Raw genomic sequence first — 8,571 nt, 5'->3', positions numbered from 1 at the left:
GGATGCCTCAGTTTCCCCTGTTGAAGCTGTTCCATTGTGGATCTAATTCAAATACCCCCTGGAGCAGGGGGGCTGGCCCCTGGTCTCCCACCTGGGTGCCCAAACCACCAGTCTAGAGTCATCCTCAGTCTCCTCTCTGTGACCCAATGACTCTTTAATGATTTAATCCAGTGGTTTCCAAAGTGGGGGTCCCCCGTGGGTTATGCAGGGGGCCGTCCCTGGAGCCAGGGCCAGAATGCGTCAGAACAGTGTTCCGGCGCTTCTGGTGCATGGCGGACGCTCTTTTGTCCTCCAACGTCACCGTCCACACACCATGAGTGCGTGCGAGGGCTCATTGGCGGGGGCCTTGTCTCGCCGGCGGGGGCGTTCTGGCAGTACTGGGAATGAAAGTCAGTCAGATGCCAAAGGGCTCCTCGGTAGAAAAAAATTTGGGAACCGCTAGTGAATCAAATGTGTCAACACAGAGGCGCTGACATTTTGTCTCACATCTGGCTGGCTGAGTCTGGTTTTTTTTTTTTTAATATGGAGATATACCTATTTCATAGAACTGGAAGGGACCCCAAAAGGTCATTGAGTCCAGCCCGCTTCCTTTACTAGCAGGGCCAAGTACTGATTTTACCCCAGATCACTAAGTGGCCCCCCCAAGGATTGAACTCATAACCCTGGGTTTAGCAGGCCGATGCTCAAACCACTGAGCTATCCCTCCCCTTTTGAGAGTTGTTTGTAGCCCAGGGCAAGGGGTTGGGAAGCACCTCTCTTGCTCACACAGTCCAATTAATCTCACACTGGTTCCCTCCCACAGCTGGAGATAGAACACAGGAGTCCTGACTCCCAGGCCTCCGCTCTAACCACTAGACCCCACTCCACTCCCACGACTGGGGCGAGAACAAGGAGTGCTTACTCTGAGCCCGTCGGCTCTAACCACTAGTCCCAACTCTCCTCCCACAGCTGGGGACAGAACCCAGGAGTCCTGACTCCCAGCACCCCCTGCTCTACCCAATACAACCACTCCCTCCTTACCAGTTTTGCTAAATCTCATATTTTCCCAATCCCCATCCATCACCCTCTGCCTGTATTTCAAACCCGCTGCTTGCTCCAGCAAACCCGGCCGGCAGAGAGCCAGGCAGGAAGAGCGTGACGCTCCGGTTCTGATGGTACTGCCCGAGGTTCGGCTGAGGCGGATACATGGGAGAGGAAGCTGTTCTCAGAAGGCAAGGGGGAGTAGGAAAGAGGGGGCGGGGAGAGGGGGTTTTGGGTGAAAAATAGCACGAGCAAAATTCCATCCTCGGCCCTGGCCCTCGGCCTGCGGTCGGGATTCTCCGAACGGAGCAGGCCGGGGGCTTCCAGCACCCGGGCCATGCTTATCTCTGCCCATCAGGCCCCATCTCAGGTGCATGCCGCCGGGCGCTGGCCTATTTAGAGACAGAGGAAGCTGAGGTCAGAGCTGGTTGGGGCCCTGAGCTTGGGTGGGGAGTGTACGTGCCGGGAAACATAAACAAACAATCAACAACTCGCATGCCCTGCGCCTTGCTATTAACGCACCCAGCAGTGCAAGGGCATTACCCCTGCTTTAGCTATGGGGAAACTGAGCCACTCACCCAGGGCGTGAGTAGGGGCCTTAGAAATCAAACCTACAGCTCCAAAGAGCCGGGTAAGCACCCCACCCACTGTACCATCCTTCCCCTCTGCTGCACCAGCCCTGCTCAGTAGGGAACCAGAAGGCATTGAGACCAGGCTGTAACAGACCCCAGGCATCCTGATTTAGTGGGGGATTGGCCCTGCTTTGAGCAGGGGGTTGGACTAGATGACCTCCGGAGGTCCCTTCCAACCCTGATATTCTATGATCAAGCCTTCGCAGCCTGGTATGGCTTCTCTTCCTTGTTGCTGCGATCCCAGGGTGGCACAGGCAGCTGGCATTGCAGCCAGCGCCGGGCCCTGCCACAGTACTGAAAAGAAAGACCAAACCTGCCTCCCCCCCACGGGGTGGGTATTATCACTCCAATGTTACAGAGGGGGAAACTGAGGCACACAGCCAGGAAGGGACTTGCCTTAGTGAATCCCTGGCAGAGCAAGGAATAGAACCCAGGCGTCCTGAGCCAACAACACCCTTCTTCTGGCCCACTGGACCCCACTCCTCTCCCAGAGCTGGGAACAGAGCTAAGGAGTGCAGACTCCCAACCCCTACCCCCTGGAGCAGGTGGTCTGGGGCTAGCAGCTGGACACGGCTGCCCGGCTATCTTACTGTCACATGTGCTGCGGTACTTTGCCAGCTCTCAGGCCGTGCCCTCTGCCTCCCGGATGAGCTGCCAGCCTCAGCCGCAGTAGCCCGACTGCGGGTGCTTCTGAATCTCAGAACCTGTAAGGGGCTGATAGTGGGAGCGATGGAGGGGGAAGGCCCTGGCATGGTGCCACGGATTCCAGGATGTAGCACTTCCACCAAGGGGTAGCGCATGTGCCGTTACGATCTTTTGCGGATCCTCCCAACGTTTAGACCGGGCAGGGGTTCTGGGTGTGTAACAAACTCCAAAGCTCCCCACCCAGAATGGATCCCAGGAGTCCTGACTCCCAGCCCCCACCCGCTCCATCCAATTCCCCTCCCCAAGCTGGGAATGGAACCCAGGAGATCTAGCTCACAGCATCCCCGCTCTAACCATTAGATACCACTCCCCTTCCAGGGCTAGGAATGGATCCCAAGCATCCTGACTCCCAACCCCCCCTACTTTCACCACTAGACTCCACTCCCCTCCCAGAGCTGGGGATAGAACCCAGGAGTCCCAGCTCCCAGCCCCCCCTTTTCTGATCATTAGACCCCACTCCCCTTCCAGAGTACAACCAGGTCCCTTTTCGTCAAGTTTGTGAAGGGACTGCTCAATGCAACGCAAAATAAATCCATGCACAGGAATTGCAGGCTGGGAACTTGCTGCTTTGTTGAACCACATCACAGCAGTGTGGGTGTGGCAGGGGGACCACTCTCTAACTAAACAGGAACAAAGGGAGGGGTGGAGCATGGTGCTAACCCATAATACTCTGGGTTACCCAGTTAACCCCTGGATGATCACTTTACTGGTGCAAGGCACGCTCCTCCCCAGTGGGATTCTAGGTATACACTTAATGCAGCTTGTTTATTGATGCTCTAGGCGCCAGTCCTGGGACAGAGGTGTGCGCAAACAGCGCCAAACCCAATCTGCGATTTCAGCCCAAGCACCAATGCCTGATCCCCATGAAGTTATCCAGCACAGACTCTAGGGAAGAAGATTTAAGGCCTGGGCTACACAATGATTTTGTACCCATATAGGTATATTACGGAAGCACCCTAGGAGCCCAATTGATGGACCAGGACCCCATTGTGCTGGGCGCTGTACATTATTTATTAGGTGTATTACGGTAGCACCTTGGAGCCCAGTCTCAGACATATAAACTTTAAGGCCAGAAGGGACCATCACGATCATCTAGTCTGACCCCTCTGGACAGCACAGGCCACAGACCCTCACCCACCCACTCCTGTAGCAGGCTCCTAACCTCTGGCTGGGTTAATGACCCCCTCAACTCTTGATGTAAAGATTTTAAGTTACAGAGCAGCCACCATTTGCACTAGTTCAAACCAGCAAGTGACCCGTGTCCCATGCTGCAGAGGAAGGCGAACCCCCCCCCCAGGGTCTCTGCCAATCTGGGGGGCAAATTCCTGCCTCACCCAAAATGGGATGATCATTTGGCCCCTGAGCGTGTGGGCAAGACCCACCAGGCAGACACCCGGGAAAGAATCCTGTGGCGTAACTCAGAGCCCTCCCTACCGAATGCCATTGGAGGTGACCTCATCACATTGTCCCCGCCAGCTCGGTTGTGAAGCCAGTTCGGTTTGTTACACTCACCGTGGGAGGCTGGTCCACTCCTCTGATGGTTAGAAACCTTTGCCTAATTTCAGGCCTAAATAACTTCCCCCCGGTGTTTATCCATCTGACCTATTTATACAGAGCAATCAGATCTCCTCTCGGCCTTGGTTTGGTTAAACAAGCCAAGCGCCTCAAGTTTCCTTTCGTCAGGTAGCTTCTCCATTCCTCTCATCAGCCTGGCAGCCCTTCTCTGCACCTGGTCCAGTTTGAATTCATCTGCCTTAAACATGGGAGCAGGACCCCCCTTGTGTGCACATTATTTATTAGGTGTATTACGGTAGCGCCTAGGAGACCCAGTCATAGAGCACGACCCCCTTGTGCTGGGCACTGTACATTAGTAGGTGTATTACGGTAGCACCTGAGAGGCCCACCACCTCACTGAGCTGTCTCTATACAAACACCGATGAATAATCCCTAGCTCTTATCGTTGTTAACTCTCAAAGTGCTTTACCAAGGAGACCAGTATCATTATCCCCATTTTACAGATGGGGAAACTGAGGCACGGGGAGGGAAAATGACCTGCCTAAGGCCACGGGCTGAGCAGGGAAGAGAACCCAGGTCTCCTGAGTCCCCATCCAGAGCCCTACCCATAAGGCTGTGCTGCGAAAGGGGTAGGGGTATGATTTGTTTCCTGGTATGGCCGAACAAGACCCAATGGCTGGACGCTGAAGCCAGATACGTTCCAGTTAAAACAAGGCACATTTTTACAGTGCACGTGATTAACCAGTGGAACAAACTGCCAAGGGAAATGGGGGATTTTCTACCGCTGGAGATCTTCAGATCAAGACTCCGTCCCTTTCTAGAAGATGCATTAGCCAAATATACAAGTTACTGGGCTCAACCGAGTGGGGCTGGGTGTACTTCTCTGGCCCGTTACACAGGATCCCAGCTTGGATCATCTAACGATCCCTTCTGGCCTTGAAATCGATGGATCTATCCAAACCCCTAGTATGGCTGGAGATAAACTGCTATAAAGGTATTTCATACCCCGTCCCATATAGGAATAAACTAAACTGGTACAAGCACCTTTACAGATATAACTGTGTCCGCACTATGTGTGGGCGGGTTGTATCAGTAACTAAAGACTGCTGTAGTTAAAGAGACACAACTTTTGCATACAGACAAGTGCTTTGAGATCTGCTGATGAAAAACACTAGATAACTGCTAATTAATTAATAATAACCTAATAATAATAATTGTTATGATCAGGGCCGGCTCCAGGGCTTTGGCCGCCCCAAGCAGCCAAAAAAAAAAAAAAAGCCGCGATCGCGATCTGCGGCGGCAATTCGGCGGGAGGTCCTTCGCTCCGAGCGGGAGTGAGGGACCGTCCGCCGAATTGCCGCCGAATAGCTGGACCTGCCGCCCCTCTCCGGAGCGGCCGCCCCAAGCACCTGCTTGCCAAACTGGTGCCTGGAGCCGGCCCTGGTTATTATTAAGGCGAAGAGCAAACGCCCCAGCTGTCTGGCGGATCAGACCAATATCCAACAGTGACCTTGCAAGAAGCCCCCCCAGTGGTCACTGGTGGGTCCCCTGCCCCTAATATCTCCCACTCCTGACGGCAGCATTTGAGCCCTGCTCGGTTGTGTTAGCACTGAGCGTGTCACAAACCCTCCTTCCCTTTGCCCATTTTGCTCCAAAGAGAACGGGGTTTCCTACACCGGCCTCCCCTGTCTAGCAGCCGGGCTTGGGATCCGGTCCGGGGTCACAGAGAAAAGTTTTGTGGCTGCTTCCTAAGTTGTAAGGGGATGTCGTAAAAGTGGTGCTTAGCTGGGCCGGATTCAGGACAATGGGCTGCTTCTGTTCAAGAGCGGGCCAGGGCTGGGACAGCAGGGGCAGAGCTGAGACATCCCCCTGTGCCAAGCCTCGCAGGTCACTGATGGCTTTTTCGCTTTAACTATGGAACGGGAGTGCCCTCTGCTGGAGCTGAGGCCCAGGTACAAGTTATCCTGACAGCTCTGCAGAAGAGAGATAAGGTGAGTGAGGTAATATCTTTGATTGGACCAACTGCTGTTGGCGAGAGAGCCAAGCTTTCAAGCCACATAGAGCTCTTCTTCCGGTCTGAAGTCACATGATGGGTGCATTAAGCCCTAGGTGAGCCTAAAACTGCTGTTGTGTGGCTGTATAAACAGCTGCTGCACTCCACCTCAGAGCCAGCTGCATCTCAGCATCAGATGAGGTATCCTTGTATAAACAGCCCCCGTGCCACACCCCAGAGGTGGCTGCACCTCAGCACCAGGGGAGGGATTCCCTGTATAAACAGCCGCTGTGCCTCACCTGGGAGGCAGCTGCATCTCAGAACTGGGAGAAGGATCCATGGATAAACAGCTGTCACACCCCATCTCAGAGGCAGCTGCATCTCAGGGTCAGATGAGGGAATCCCTGTACAAACAATGCTGCATCCCACCCCGGCTACAGCTGCAACTCTGTCCTGGGCAAGGGATTCCTGTATAAATAGCTGCTGCACCTCACCCCAGAGGTGGCTGCATCTCAGTGCCAAGTGAATCGCAATGACGTCAAGTGGCAGAGAGTTCCACAGATTAACATTCCGTTGTGTAAAAAAGCATTTTCTGTGATTCATTTCCAATGTGCCACCTTTCCATTTTATTAGTTCCCTGCTTGTTCTTATACCATCAGAAATTGTAAACAGGAGCAGCTTTCTCTGTACCATCCATTATTTCATACAGGAAGATCTGGATGACCTTGTAAACTGGAGTAATAGTAATAGGATGAAATTTAATAGCGAAAAGTGCAAGGTCATGCATTTAGGGATTAATAACAAGAACTATTGTTATAAGCTGGGGAGGCATCACTTGGAAGTAACAGAGGAGGAGAAGGACCTCAGAGTATTGGTTGATCACAGGATGACTATGAGCTGCCAATGTGACATGACCGTGAAAAAAGCTAATGCAATCTTGGGATGCATCAGGCAAGGTATTTCCAGTAGAGATAAGGAGGTGTTAGTACCATTATACCAGGCGCTGGTGAGACCTCATCTGGAATATTGTGGGCAGTTCTGGTCTCCCATGTTTAAGAAGGATGAATTCAAACTGGAACAGGTACACAGAAGGGCTACCAGGATGATCCGAGGAATGGAAAACCTGTCTTATGACAGGAGACTCAAAGAGCTTGGCTTGTTTAGCCCAACCAAAAGAAGGCTGAGGGGAGATATGATTGCTCTATATAAATACATCAGAGGGATAAATACCAGGGAGGGAGAGGAATTATTTAAGCTCAGTACCAATGTGGACACAAGAACAAGTGGATATAAACTGGACATTCGGAAGTTTAGACTTGAAATTAGACGAAGGTTTCTAACCATCAGAGGAGTGAAGTTCTGGAACAGCCTTCCAAGGGGAGCAGTGGGGTCAAAAGACATATCTGGCTTCAAGACTAAGCTTGATAAGTTTCTGGAAGGGATGGGATGATGGGATAGCCTAATTTTGGCAATTAATTGATCTTTGACCATTAGCGGTAAATATGTCCAATGGCTTGTGATGGGACACTAGATAGGGTGGGATCTGAGTTACTACAGAGAATTCTTTCCTGGGTGTCTGGCTGGTGAGTCTTGCCCACATGCTCAGGGTTTAGCTGATCGCCATATTTGGGGTCAGGAAGGAATTTTCCTCCAGGGCAGATTGGCAGAGGCCCTGGAGGTTTTTCGCCTTCCTCTGCAGCGTGGGGCACGGGTCACTTGCTGGAAGATTCTCTGCACCTTGAAGTCTTTAAACCATGATTTGAGGACTTCAATGGCTCAGACACAGGTTTGATACCGGAGTGGGTAGGTGAGATTCTGTGGCCTGTGTTGTGCAGGTCAGACTAGATGATCATAATGGTCCCTTCTGACCTTAAAGTCTATGATTCTATGATTTTAGTACTTAAAGAGAAGGATCCCTATATACAGCCCATGCTCCTCACTCCAGAAGTGGCTGCATTTCAGTGTCGGGCAATGGATCCCTGTATAAAACAGCCCCCAGATCCCAGCCCATAGGTGGCTGCATCTCAGCATGGGGAAACAGATCCGTACATAAATGCCTACCGCCTGCCTCCTACCCCCTTAATCTTCAAAGAAGCATTTGTCTCTATCCCATCCACTATTTTATACCACTCCAGCAGTTCAAGGCAAAAGTCTCCCCTCCACAGCTGATCAAAACACGCCAATTAGTTTTGATGGGAAATCTGGGGCGGGGACATTTTCTTTTTTCAATTTCCCGCTCATTTTTTTAAATTTTTCGATGAAAAAAAAACCCTGAACAAATTCCATTTTTTAAAAACAAAGTTATTAAAAACGGCCAGTTTTCAGTTAAAAAAAAAAAAAAAGTTTTTCAAAACCCCCAGACCATTTTTTAAACAACCCCCCCACTCCAGATTTTCAGGATTCCCCCATTACATTTTTTCTCACCAAAATCTGGACAAAAAGCGGGGTCAAAAATGTGGACAATTTTGCATAAAAATTAGGGAGACATGTGCATTAAAAAGGGGGGGAAATGGTGTCAAAAATGAGAAAAATGTTCGGGTGAAAATTGCAAAATAAAGAAAAGTTTTTGATGAAAACCTTTTCCCCAGCTCCCATCCCGTGTTGCCTGGTTCCTCTTACCCTACAGAGCCCTCTAGTGCCCCCCAAAGGTGAGAACCGTGCTTTCAATAGGTTGCAACAACTTTGCAGACGGAAAGCGTTGCAGCT

This window comes from Terrapene carolina, unplaced genomic scaffold (genome assembly GCF_002925995.2).
Source record: "Terrapene carolina triunguis isolate 2854851 unplaced genomic scaffold, T_m_triunguis-2.0 Scaffold833, whole genome shotgun sequence".
Lineage (NCBI taxonomy): Eukaryota > Metazoa > Chordata > Testudines > Emydidae > Terrapene > Terrapene triunguis.
Note: the sequence above shows the minus strand (reverse complement) of the source record.